Genomic DNA, 11897 nt, shown 5'->3' with positions numbered 1-11897 from the left:
TGTAGGGAGGGGATTCCATAAGGCCATAAACATTGGAGCAGAAATGGACCATTCAGCCCATTGGATCTGCTCCAACATTCAATGAGATCATGGCTTTTTAAAAATATTTCTATTTCCTCCTTTTTCACATTTTCCCCCAAATGTACACCCACCAACAATAAACAATAATCAATAACAAATATGTCAATCCCCATATCAATAACAACGATCCTATCCTCTCACCAAACCCCAAACAATAGCCCCCATGTTCACATAAACAAATGACAAAAAGGAATCAGGAATCACCCATAGTTACCATTAACACACTGTCCCCCACGCCCCAACTAATGTTCGATGTTATCCAGTTCTTGAAAGTGCATAATAAATAATGCCCATGAATTGTAGAACCCCTCCATCCTTCCCCTCACTTCAAACTTAACCTTCTCAAGGGTCAAGAATTCCAACAGATCCCCTCCGCCACGCCAGGGCACAGGGTGGAGAGGCCGCTCTCCAACCTATCAGGATCCGCCTTCGGACGATCAACGAGGCGAAGGCTACAACATCTGCCCCCGCACCCGTTTCCAACCCTGGCTGGTCCGACACCCCAAATATGGCCTCCTGGGGGCCGGGGTCCAGCTTCACGTGCAGCACTTTAGAAATTACCCTAAAAGCCTCCTTCCAGTAATCCTCTAGCTTTGGACAGGACCAAAACACATGAATGTGATTAGCGCCCCCCCCCCCAACCCCACCCCCCGTAACTTTCACACAAAACTTCTACTTCAAAGAATCGGCTCATCCACGTCCTCATGAGCTGTGCCCTGTACACCACCTTCAGCAGTATCAGCCCCAACCTCGCGCACGAGGTGGAAGCATTCACTCTTCGGGGCACCTCACACCAGAACCCCTCCTCCATATCCTCTCCCAACTCTTCCTCCCACTTTGCTTTGATCCCTTCTAGTTGTGCCTTCTCCTCTTCTAAAATAGTTCTGTAAACCGCCAACAGTACTCCCCCTGTCGTCAGCACTCCTCCAGCAATGTGGAGGCTCTGACTGAAATTAAATGAAAATTGCTTATTGTCACAAGTAGGCTTCAAATGAAGTTACTGTGAAAAGCCCCTAGTCGCCACATTCCGGCGCCTGTTTGGGCAGGCTGGTACGGGAATTGAACTGTGCTGCTGGCCTGCCTTGGTCTGCTTTAAAAGCCAGCTCTTTAGCCCTGTGCTAAACCAGCCTCTGTATCTCCTTTCTGGCAAAATCTCGAACCTGCATGTATCTAAACATTTCCCCCTGTTCCAGCCCATACTTCACTTCCATCTCCTTCAGTCCTGCAAACCGACCCCTAAGAAACAAATCTTTTAGTGTCTTAATCCTCTTCCCCTCCCATTTCCGAAAATATCCATCCCAGCATTTTCCCTTAACCCTGCCCCCAACCCGAAGTGTTGGCGAAACTGCCTCCAAATTCTCAATGAAGCTATTATTACCGGGCTCCCTGAGTATTTCCCCGGGGCTATCGGGAGTGGCGCTGTTGCTAATGCTTTCAATCCCGACCCCCTGCACAAACTCTCCTCCGTTCTGACCCACTGGGAATCAACCCCTCTGACCCAGCTCCGCACCTTCTCCACATTCACCGCCCAGTAGTAATACATCAGGTTCGGAAGGCCCAAACCCCCTGCCTGCCTTCCCCTCTGTAGCAGCACCTTTCTAACTCTGGCCACCTTCCCTCCCCATATGAACGAAGTAATCCTTCCCTCAAACTCTCTGAAAAAAGCCTTTGGAAAGAAAATCGGCAGGCATTGGAAAATAAACAGAAATCATGGCAACACATTCATTTTAACCACCTGTACCCGACCCGCCAGTGACAGAGGGAGACCATCCCACCTTGCCAGATCAGCTTTCACTCTCCTCCCCAAACTAGAAATGTTGTACCTGCGGAGCTCCCCCCACTCCCGGGCAATCTGCACCCCCAGGTATCTAAAGTGAGTCCCTGCCCCACTCGGAACGGCAGGAGGGACATAGGACCTCAATGAGATCATGGCTGATCCAATATAATACTCATCTCCACTTTCCTGCCTATTCCCCATAACCCTTGATTACCCTACTGATTAAAAATCTGCCTATCCCAGCCTTGAACATAGTTTTTTCTAAAGATAGTTTATTGGAGGTATTTTCAAATATATACAGAACAAAAAGACACAAAGATGGATAACCAACCATCAAGAATGTAACAACATGTCTTCTTCGCTAACTTTTCCCAGTCCCTCCTACCTCCCTTGCCTTTCTCCAATATAACCCTCAACCCTCCCTCCCCCTAACAAAGAAAGAAATGAAAAAGAGGTCAAAATAAACAATGCCCCCCTCCCCTCCCACCAGCGCTGACATTTTGGTACTGATGAGCAGTTTCAAAGAGAATCCTTCATCCGTTCCTCTTATGTAGAACTTTATCTTCTCTAAGTGTAGAAATCCCACTGCTGCCTCACAGCGCCAAGGACCCGCATTCGATCCCGGCCCCGGGTCACTGTCTGTATGGAGTTTGCACATTCTCCCCGTGTCTATGTGGGTATCACCCCCACAACACAAAGATGTGCAGGGTAGGTGGATTGGCTGCACTAAATTGCCCCTTAATTAGAAAGAAAATAGTTGGGAACTCTAAATTTATATAAATTCCGCCAGGTCACACACCCATGTCCCCACCCTCGGTGGCTCCGAATCCCGCCAACTCAACAACATCCTTCTCCGGGCTAGCAGGGAGGCGATGGCTACTATGTCAGCCTCTCTCCCAACCTAAGCACCTAGATCTTCCCACACTTCAAATATTGCTACCCACGGGTTTGGTGTTACCTCCACATCCAGAACCTTTAACAATGCTTCCACAACCCCTTTCCACAACCATTGAAGCTTTTTCAAGCGCTGGTCACCAAATCCTCTGCTCTCCCTGTGGATATAGAGTCACATGTAGGCCAGACCAGGTAAGGATTTCCTTTCCTAAAGGACGTTAGTGAAACAAATAGGTTTTTACAACAATCAGTAATCGATTCATGGCCTTCCTTAGACTTTTAATTCCAGATTTTAATTGAATTCAAATTTCCCATCTGCCCTAGTGGGATTCGAACCTGGATCCTCAGGTCTCTGGGTCTCTGGATTACTAGTCCAGTGACAATACCACTACACTACTGCCTCCCCAATCTGAATTGTGAATCTAAAGTAGAATAGAGGACAGGAGAAACTTCAACACAACAGTGAGGCTGTGGTCAATTCAGGGCTTGTGTTGAGGCAGAACCCAATATTATTGTTCAGGATTTGGTTAGCTAGGTGAATGAGGCAACGGGATGAGGAATGGAAATAGGGTTTGCAAAAATGAATAGGACTGATTGCTTCCATGGTGTAAATTGAGCTTTAAACATAGCTTTAAATTGAGGGGTGATAGATATAGGACAGATGTCAGAGGCAGTTTCTTTACTCAGAGAGTAGTAGGGGTGTGGAACGCCCTGTAGTTGACTCGCCAAATTTAAGGGCATTTAAGTGGTCACTGGATAGACATATGGATGAAAATGGAATAGTGTAGGTCAGATAGGCTTCAGATGGTTTCACGGGTCGGCGCAACATCGAGGGCCGAAGGGCCCGTACTGCGCTGTAATGTTCTATGTTCTATGAACCTAGTTGGGCCAATAGCCAAGGAAGTTGGATATAAGTACCATTCTCAACAAGAACATATCTCACTTCTTTGAAAATTTAGAGTGAAACCACAGCCATTGCTGTCCATCCTGTTCATCTGCGATCCTAGCCCTGTACCATTCCTAAGCACTGACAAGAGTGAGTGAATAAATGGATTCAACTTCAGTTTGCTGCAGTTGAAATCTGGAACCAGGATTCAGATCAATGCACTAAGTGCTTTTTTTTTCTGAAAAATTTAGAGTACCCAATTTATTTTTTCCAATTAAGGGGCAATTTAGCGTGGCCAATCCACCTACCCTGCACATCTTTTGTGTTGTGGGGGCGAAACCCACGCAAACACTGGGAGAATGTGCAAACTCCACAAGGACAGTGACCCAGAGGGGGGATCGAATCTGGGACGTCGGCAGCATGAGGCAGCAGTGCTAACCACTATGCCACCGTGCTGCCCAGCACTAACTAAAATGCTGTTCATGTTATTTGAGCACGCAGAGATATTGTACTTGCAGTCTTGTTAGAGTCACATGTCCCTGGATGCGATAACTCCATCAGCACTGGCCTGTGACAAGTATTGGATTGACTGCTGGGGTTCTGTCAAAGAGTCATATGGAGTCGAAACATTAACCTCTAAGTCTCTCTCCACAGATGCTGCCAGACCTGCTGCCTTGTTCCAACATTTTCTGTTTTTATTTCAGATTTGCAGCATCTGCAGTATTTTGCTTTTATATCATTGGATTGACTGTTTTGTGCTACTCCCTGCTACAGCTCTCCTTTTTTTACCAAGTGAAATGCTGTGATTTTCTTTTCAAATTGGATGTATACTCCTGTTTTTAATGATGCTCCTTACTTTTGTGTTGTTTTCATTGTCATCGAATAGTTTATACAGGAGGAGGCCATTCTGTCCATCGTGACTCTGCTAGCTCTTTGAAAGAGATGTCCAATGAAAGTAAAATGGCTGCGCCCAGCCCTGTGCCTCATGGCAGATGCCACATGGCTATGGCAAACCAGACTTTGCTTGATTGCATTTGAAAACTCAAATATTCCCCTTTCCATAATGAACAAAAGGAAAATTTGCGTGCACTGTTATGTACCTGTGAGTTATCCATTATACCAAAACTGTTGGCATACATTAACAAACTGGTGGTAATCTGAGACCACGAAGAAGGTAGTCAAATGCTTTGTTTAAAAGAAGGAACTTATTTATATCAATAAATAAATGACAAATGTGACAATAACAGTAACTCAGCATAGCAGGAGTGACAGTAATAACTATGAAAACCGGAGCTTTAGTAAAACGGGTATTGCTTGCTTGCAGACTGAAAAGCCCACACATACTCAAAACCCTCAACAGATGCCAGTAAAACAATTACACTGAACATAAGAACATAAGAACATAAGAACTAGGAGCAGGAGTAGGCCATCTGGCCCCTCGAGCCTGCTCCGCCATTCAATTAGATCATGGCTGATCTTTTGTGGACTCAGCTCCACTTTCCGGCCCAAACACCATAACCCTTAATCCCTTTATTCTTCAAAAAACTATCTATCTTTACCTTAAAAACATGTAATGAAGGAGCCTCAACTGCTTCACTGGGCAAGGAATTCCATAGATTCACAACCCTTTGGGTGAAGAAGTTCCTCCTAAACTCAGTCCTAAATCTACTTCACCTTATTTTGAGGCTATGTCCCCTAGTTCTGCTGTCACCCGCCAGTGGAAACAACCTGCCCGCATCTATCCTATCTATTCCCTTCATAATTTTAAATGTTTCTATAAGATCCCCCCTCATCCTTCTAAATTCCAACGAGTACAGTCCCAGTCTACTCAACCTCTCCTCATAATCCAACCCCTTCAGCTCTGGGATTAACCTAGTGAATCTCCTCTGCACACCCTCCAGTGCCAGTACGTCCTTTCTCAAGTAAGGAGACCAAAACTGAACACAATACTCCACGTGTGGCCGCACTAACACCTTATACAATTGCAACATAACCTCCCTAGTCTTAAACTCCATCCCTCTAGCAATGAAGGACAAAATTCCATTTGCCTTCTTAATCAGCTGTTGCACTTGTAAACCAACCTTCTGTGACTCATGCACTAGCACACCCAAGTCTCTCTGAACAGCGGCATGCTTTAATATTTTATCGTTTAAATAATAATCCCGTTTGCTGTTATTCCTACCAAAATGGATAACCTCACATTTGTCAACATTGTATTCCATAGAACATGGAACAGTACAACACAGAAAAGGCCCTTCGGCCCTCGATGTTGTGCCAAGCATTGTCCAAAACCAAGATCAAGCTATCCCACTCCCGGTCATTCTGGTGTGCTCCATTTGCCTATCCAATAACCGCTTGAGAGTTCCTAAAGTGTCCGACTCCACTATCACAGCAGGCAGTCCATTCCACACCCTAACCACTCTCTGAGTAAAGAACCTACCTCGGATATCCCTCCTATATCTCCCACCCTGAACCTTATAGTTATGCCCCCTTGTAAAAGTTACATCCACCCGAGGAAATAGTCTCTGAATGTCCACTCTATCTATACCCCTCATCGTCTTATAAACCTCTGTTAAGTTGCCTCTCATTCTCCTCCGCTCCAAAGAGAAAAGCCTGAGCCCCCTCAACCTTTCCTCATAAGACCTATCCTCCAAACCAGGCAGCATCCTGGTAAATCTCCTTTGCACCCTTTCCAATGCTTCCACATCCTTCCTATAATGAGGTGACCAGAACTGCACACAATACTCCAAATGTGGTCTCACCAGGGTCATGTACAGTTGCAGCATAAACCCACGGCTCTTAAACTCAAGAAAAAGGAGAAAGACTTATAAGAACACTCTGTACTCAAAATGACACTCCGTGACACTTCTCGTCCCTTAAATCTCAGTCCCCCATCAGGACAGAAATACAACAAAAGTAATGCCTTAACTGTGCAAAAGTCCTGTCAGGAACTTTGTAGTTGATTCAATATCATTGGTCAATCTTGTTTCAGTTGATCTGGAATTGTAGTGAAGAGGTAGATTGAGAATCTGAAAATAATATTCCTCTTCCACTTCCCCTGCAGAGTTAACTGGCAAATCTGGAAACACAGGAATCACTTCCTGGTGAACACCCACAGTAGCATTACCTTTAGCCCTGTTATCAGCAATGGTTACTGACTCCCATTTTCTAACTCTGAGTCATAACGTAAGCGAATATGATCTGTGAACCCTTCCGTGTTGCAATCTCATGACCCAAGATAATGGGACTACTTTGATTTAAAATTATTCCCAGTAACCACTCTGGTTGCTACCAAAGTTCCTAATGTAAACCTGATCACCAAGTTTAAACTGCCTCTCTTTGGTGTGGTGGCCATGTCCCTCCTCCTGATTCTCTTGTGTCCTGATCACTTTTGCTCTGAGATTTGGATGAAGCAAATCCAGATGATACTTGGGCCTTCTACCTAACAATAATTCCACTGCAGAGAGCCTGGTTGTGTGTTGCAGGGTGACACGATACTGAAATAAAAATCTTGAGGGTGTTGCACTCCTCACCTGCCATTCTCTTCATTCCCTTCTTCTGCCAAACCATTTGAAGCTGGATTAAATGGCACAGTACACATGCACAAATTCTTGAAACAATTTATTTGCTAACATAGGCATAGTGCTGTTACCCGAAACAAGCAAATCCGGTCAACCATGAATTGCAAAAATTTGATGTAGCTTCACAATTGCAACAGGAGCTGTATTATTACTCATGATATGCGCTTCCAACCATTTTGAATGTTCATCTACAACAATCAAAAACATGTGTTTCATGAAAGGTCCCGCAAAGTCCACATGCAGTCTGGACCAAGGCCTATCAGGCCACTCCCAAGGATGGTGACACCATCTTCTGGTTTATGTGACATGCCGAAATGGATTTCACCTTGTTCTACATGTCCAGATCCATATTAGGCCACCAAACATACGATCTGGCTAGACTTTTTGTTATAGAAGCACCTGAATAAGACTCATGAATTTCATCCATGATTTGCGAATGACCAGGGGGCAGAATGACCACTTTTGACCCTACAGTTTGCATCCATCCTGCACACTTAACTCATCCCTACACTTCACATAATATTCCAACCAATCATCTTCCATGATAGTTGGCTAATCTTGCATTAAAAATCTTTTAACTTGTGGCAGAATAGGATCTCTCTCTGTCTACTTATTCACACTTACTGGAGATTGGGAAAAGTCTCTCTAGTAAGAATATTGACTCAGAAATACACTATACCTGGGTTGGCAAATCCGGTAAAGGGAGACGATTTAACTCGTCCATCTTAATATTACCCTTCCCTGCCCTGAACATGATGCTGTACTGATAAGCTGACAATGTAAGCACCCAGCACTGTATTCTTGCCGAGGCCATGGTAGGAATGCATTCAGACTTACTGAAAAGGCTCCTCAATGGTGAATACACATGATGAATAAATGACCATAGAGGTATAGATTGGATTGGACTGGATTTGTTTATTGTCACGTGTACCGAGGTACAGTGAAAACTATTTTTCTGCGAGCGGCTCAACAGATCATTAAATATATGAAAAGAAAAGGAAATAAAAGAAAATACATAAAAGATTAGTACGCTTATAAGGTAAGTAAAAAGAGCTCGCAGAGAGTCGCCTCGCTCCGGCGCCATCTTGAGGAACTGCCTTGAATCCATTTGCCGCAAATCAATAGCTAGATCCACTTTGTCCATATCTGAATATCCCTTTTCAGCCTTTGTCAGCATCCGAGATGCAAATTTGATGGGTGTTACGGCCCTGTCCTCCATTAAGTGAGAAAGTACCGGCCCATATACCGTAGGGTGAGGCATCACACAACAGGATAAGTTCCCTCATTGAATCAAAATGGGCGAGTACATTTTTTGATTGCAGCAACGCTGTCACATCTTTGAAAGCTTTCTTCTGTGCGGAATCACACCTCCATTTTGTTTCTTTGTACCGAAGTAGGTACAGTGGAGCCAACACTGTCAACAGGTCTGCCAAAAACATTCCATAATCGTTGACCAGACGTACAAATGACCTCAGCTCAGCCATATTACTGGGCTCTGGAGCTTCCTTAATCGCTTGAACATTCCTTCCACAGGAGATAAGCCTTGTGCAGTGATTCTGTGGCCTAGACACTCCACACGTGGGGCCTGAAAAATGCACTTTCAGACACAGTCCCATCTCTGAAAACCTCTTTAAACTTGATCCAGGTTGCTGCGGTGTTCCTCCTCGGTCTTCCCTGTAATTAAAATGTCATCCAAGTAGACAGTGAAGAATGCCTTGCAACAGGTTGTCCATCATTGTTTGGAAGATTGCCGGACTGGAGGATACATCAAAATCCAAACGATTATACTTGAACAACCCTTTATGAGTGTTGATGGCCACGTACTGCTTTGAATCTTCCTCCAGCAAAAAATCTTTCCCCCTCGTTAATGGATAAGCATCTAACTTTGAAACCTGATTAAAGGTGAGCTTGTAGTCACCACACATGTGCACAGTACCATCATTCTTCAGAACAGGGACGACTGGAGTTGCCCAACGTGAAAACTGCATGAGATCAGTGATTCCAAGCCTTTTCAGCCATTCCAACTCCTCCTCCACTTTCTCATGGCATTGGCCAATGTGCGGGGTTGAAAAAGCAAGGAGCAGCCTAAGGATCAATGTACAACTTCACAGTAGTACCACGCAGTGTACCCACTTTATCCTTGAGCATGCTGGCATTTTGCTGAGCCTAGCAAATTCTGACCTTCCATTTCACCACAAGGAGGCGTGCCCCTGCTTCTTGACTATTACATGCAATATGGACTTCAAACATTCCAATGGGCTGAATGGCCTCTTTCTGTACTGTGAGGATTCTATTATTCTATGAAAGGTATACATCCAAAGATAAATATCTGCTGGAATAAGATCTGGGGCTTGGCTAGAATCCCGCATTGACTTCTAGGTCTCTTTATTAATAGAGGCTCTTGTGTCCACCTCCATCTTAATTTGCTCACCATCCTCCACCACCGTAGCACAAATATGCTCTGCTCATGTGTCATTCACATTAAACATGCTGTAAGTTTGATCCTCTACCTGCTCTGAGCTGTCTAAATGATATACAGTTCATTGAGGCTTCTTCGAATTAAAAGTTTCCTGTGAGAAGTCTTACAACACCAGGTTAAAGTCCAACATGTTTGTTTCAGACACTAGCTTTCGGAGCGCAGCTCCTTCCTCAGGTGAATGAAGAGGTATGTTCCAGAAACATATATATAGAAAAATTCAAAGATGCCAGACAATGCTGAGAATGCGAGCATTTGCAGGTAATTAAATCTTTACAGATCCAAAGATAGGGGTAACCCCAGGTTATAGAGGTGTGAATTGTCTCAAGCCAGGGCAGTTGGTAGGATTTTGCAAGCCCAGGCCAGATGGTGGGGGATGAATGTAATGCGACATGAATCCAAGATCCCTGTTGAGGCCGCACACATGTGTGCGGAACTTGGCTATAAGTTTTTGCTCGGCAATTCTGCGTTGTCGTACGTCCTGAAGGCTGCCTTGGAGAACGCTTACCCGGAGAACAGAGGCTGAATGCCCTTGACTGCTGAAGTGTTCCCCGACTGGAAAGGAACACTCCTGCCTGGTGATTGTTGCGTGATGTCCGTTCATTCATTGTCGCAGCGTCTGCATGGTCTCGCCAATGTACCATGCTTCGGGACATCCTTTCCTGCAGCGTATGAGGTTGACAATGTTGGCCGAGTCGCACGAGTATGTACCGCGTACCTGGTGGGTGGTGTTACCACGTGTAATGGTGGTATCCAAGTCGATGATCTGGCATGTCTTGCAGAGATTGCCCTGGCAGGGTTGTGTGGTGCCGTGGTCGCTGTTCTGAAGGCTGGGTAGTTTGCTGCAAACAATGGTTTATTTGAGGTTGTGCGGTTGTTTCAAGGCAAGTAGTGGGGGTGTGGGGATGACCTTGGCAAGATGTTCATCTTCATCGATGATGTGTTGAAGGCTGCGAAGAAGATGCCGTAGTTTCTCCGCTCCAGGGAAGTACTGGATGACGAAGGGTACTCTGTCGGTTGTGTCCCGTGTTTGTCTTCTGAGGAGGTCTGTGCGTTTTTTTGCTGTGGCACTTTGGAACTGTCGATCGATGAGTCGAGCACCATATCCCGTTGGTACGAGGGCATCCTTCAGCGTCTGTAGATGTCTGTTATGCTCCTCCTCGTCTGAGCAGATCCTGTGTATACGGAGGGCTTGTCCATAGGGGATGGCTTCTTTAATGTGTTTAGGGTGGAAGCTGGAGAAGTGGAGCATTGTGAAATTTTCATGTTCAGTCTTTTCCTTGCTCTTCGCACCCCTGCATTTCTTCACTAAATTCCCCTTCTTGCTGCACCGGTGACAAACTGCATAATTTGTAACGATTTGTAGATTGTGGCCCACCACACCTAAAACACTCCACTGCTTTCACCTTTATGCTTGCAACCTCTTTCTTCATTTGGTACAGCACCTCTGCCTGCGCACCAACATTTGAATGTTTTTAGCATTACTGGTAGTCATTTACATGCCCTGTAAAATTTCCAGAGCCTTCTGAAAAGTCAGTGAGGTTTCACTTTAAAGCCAATGTTGAATGTTAACATTGTTAATGCCGCAGACCAGCCTATCTCTGAGCATATCTTCTAAAACTGCTCTGAAATCAGTGTTCTGAAAACTGCCATAATTCTGCCACAAAGTTAGCTACCAATTGATCTGCTTTTCAGAAATGGGTATGAAATTTGAATCTTTGAACAATCACCTAGGACTTCGGATTATGGCGATTCTCTAACAGAGCAACTCTTTTATGCCAAAGACAATTCTATATTTTATGAGATTTAGGAACAAAGGTCCTATCTTGCTTGTCATAGTCACGTGACCTCTGAGGCACAGGACTGGTGGGAGCCAGTTCAATATAAACAGTGCTCTGTACGTCTTTGGGCTCATCACATGGTGTCAGAAGTGGAGCTGAGATTGTTTTGAAAAGCTGGCAGAGGAGTCACAGCCACTGAAAGAAGAACACTGAAATGTTCCAATCTGATAAAAGCTGCTGAAAATAACTACTGACAAGGAAAAGCAAACAAGACGACCCAGTCAAAAATGGTTGTGAATTAACCATGCCACTCTAATAATAATTGCTTATTGTCACAAGTAGGCTTCAATGAAGTTACTGTGAAAATCCCCTCGTCGCCACATTCCGGTGCCTGTTCGAGGAGACTGGTACAGGAATTGAA

This window comes from Scyliorhinus canicula, chromosome 16, assembly GCF_902713615.1.
Source record: "Scyliorhinus canicula chromosome 16, sScyCan1.1, whole genome shotgun sequence".
Taxonomy (NCBI): Eukaryota; Metazoa; Chordata; class Chondrichthyes; order Carcharhiniformes; family Scyliorhinidae; genus Scyliorhinus; species Scyliorhinus canicula.
This window is presented reverse-complemented; position numbering follows the sequence as displayed.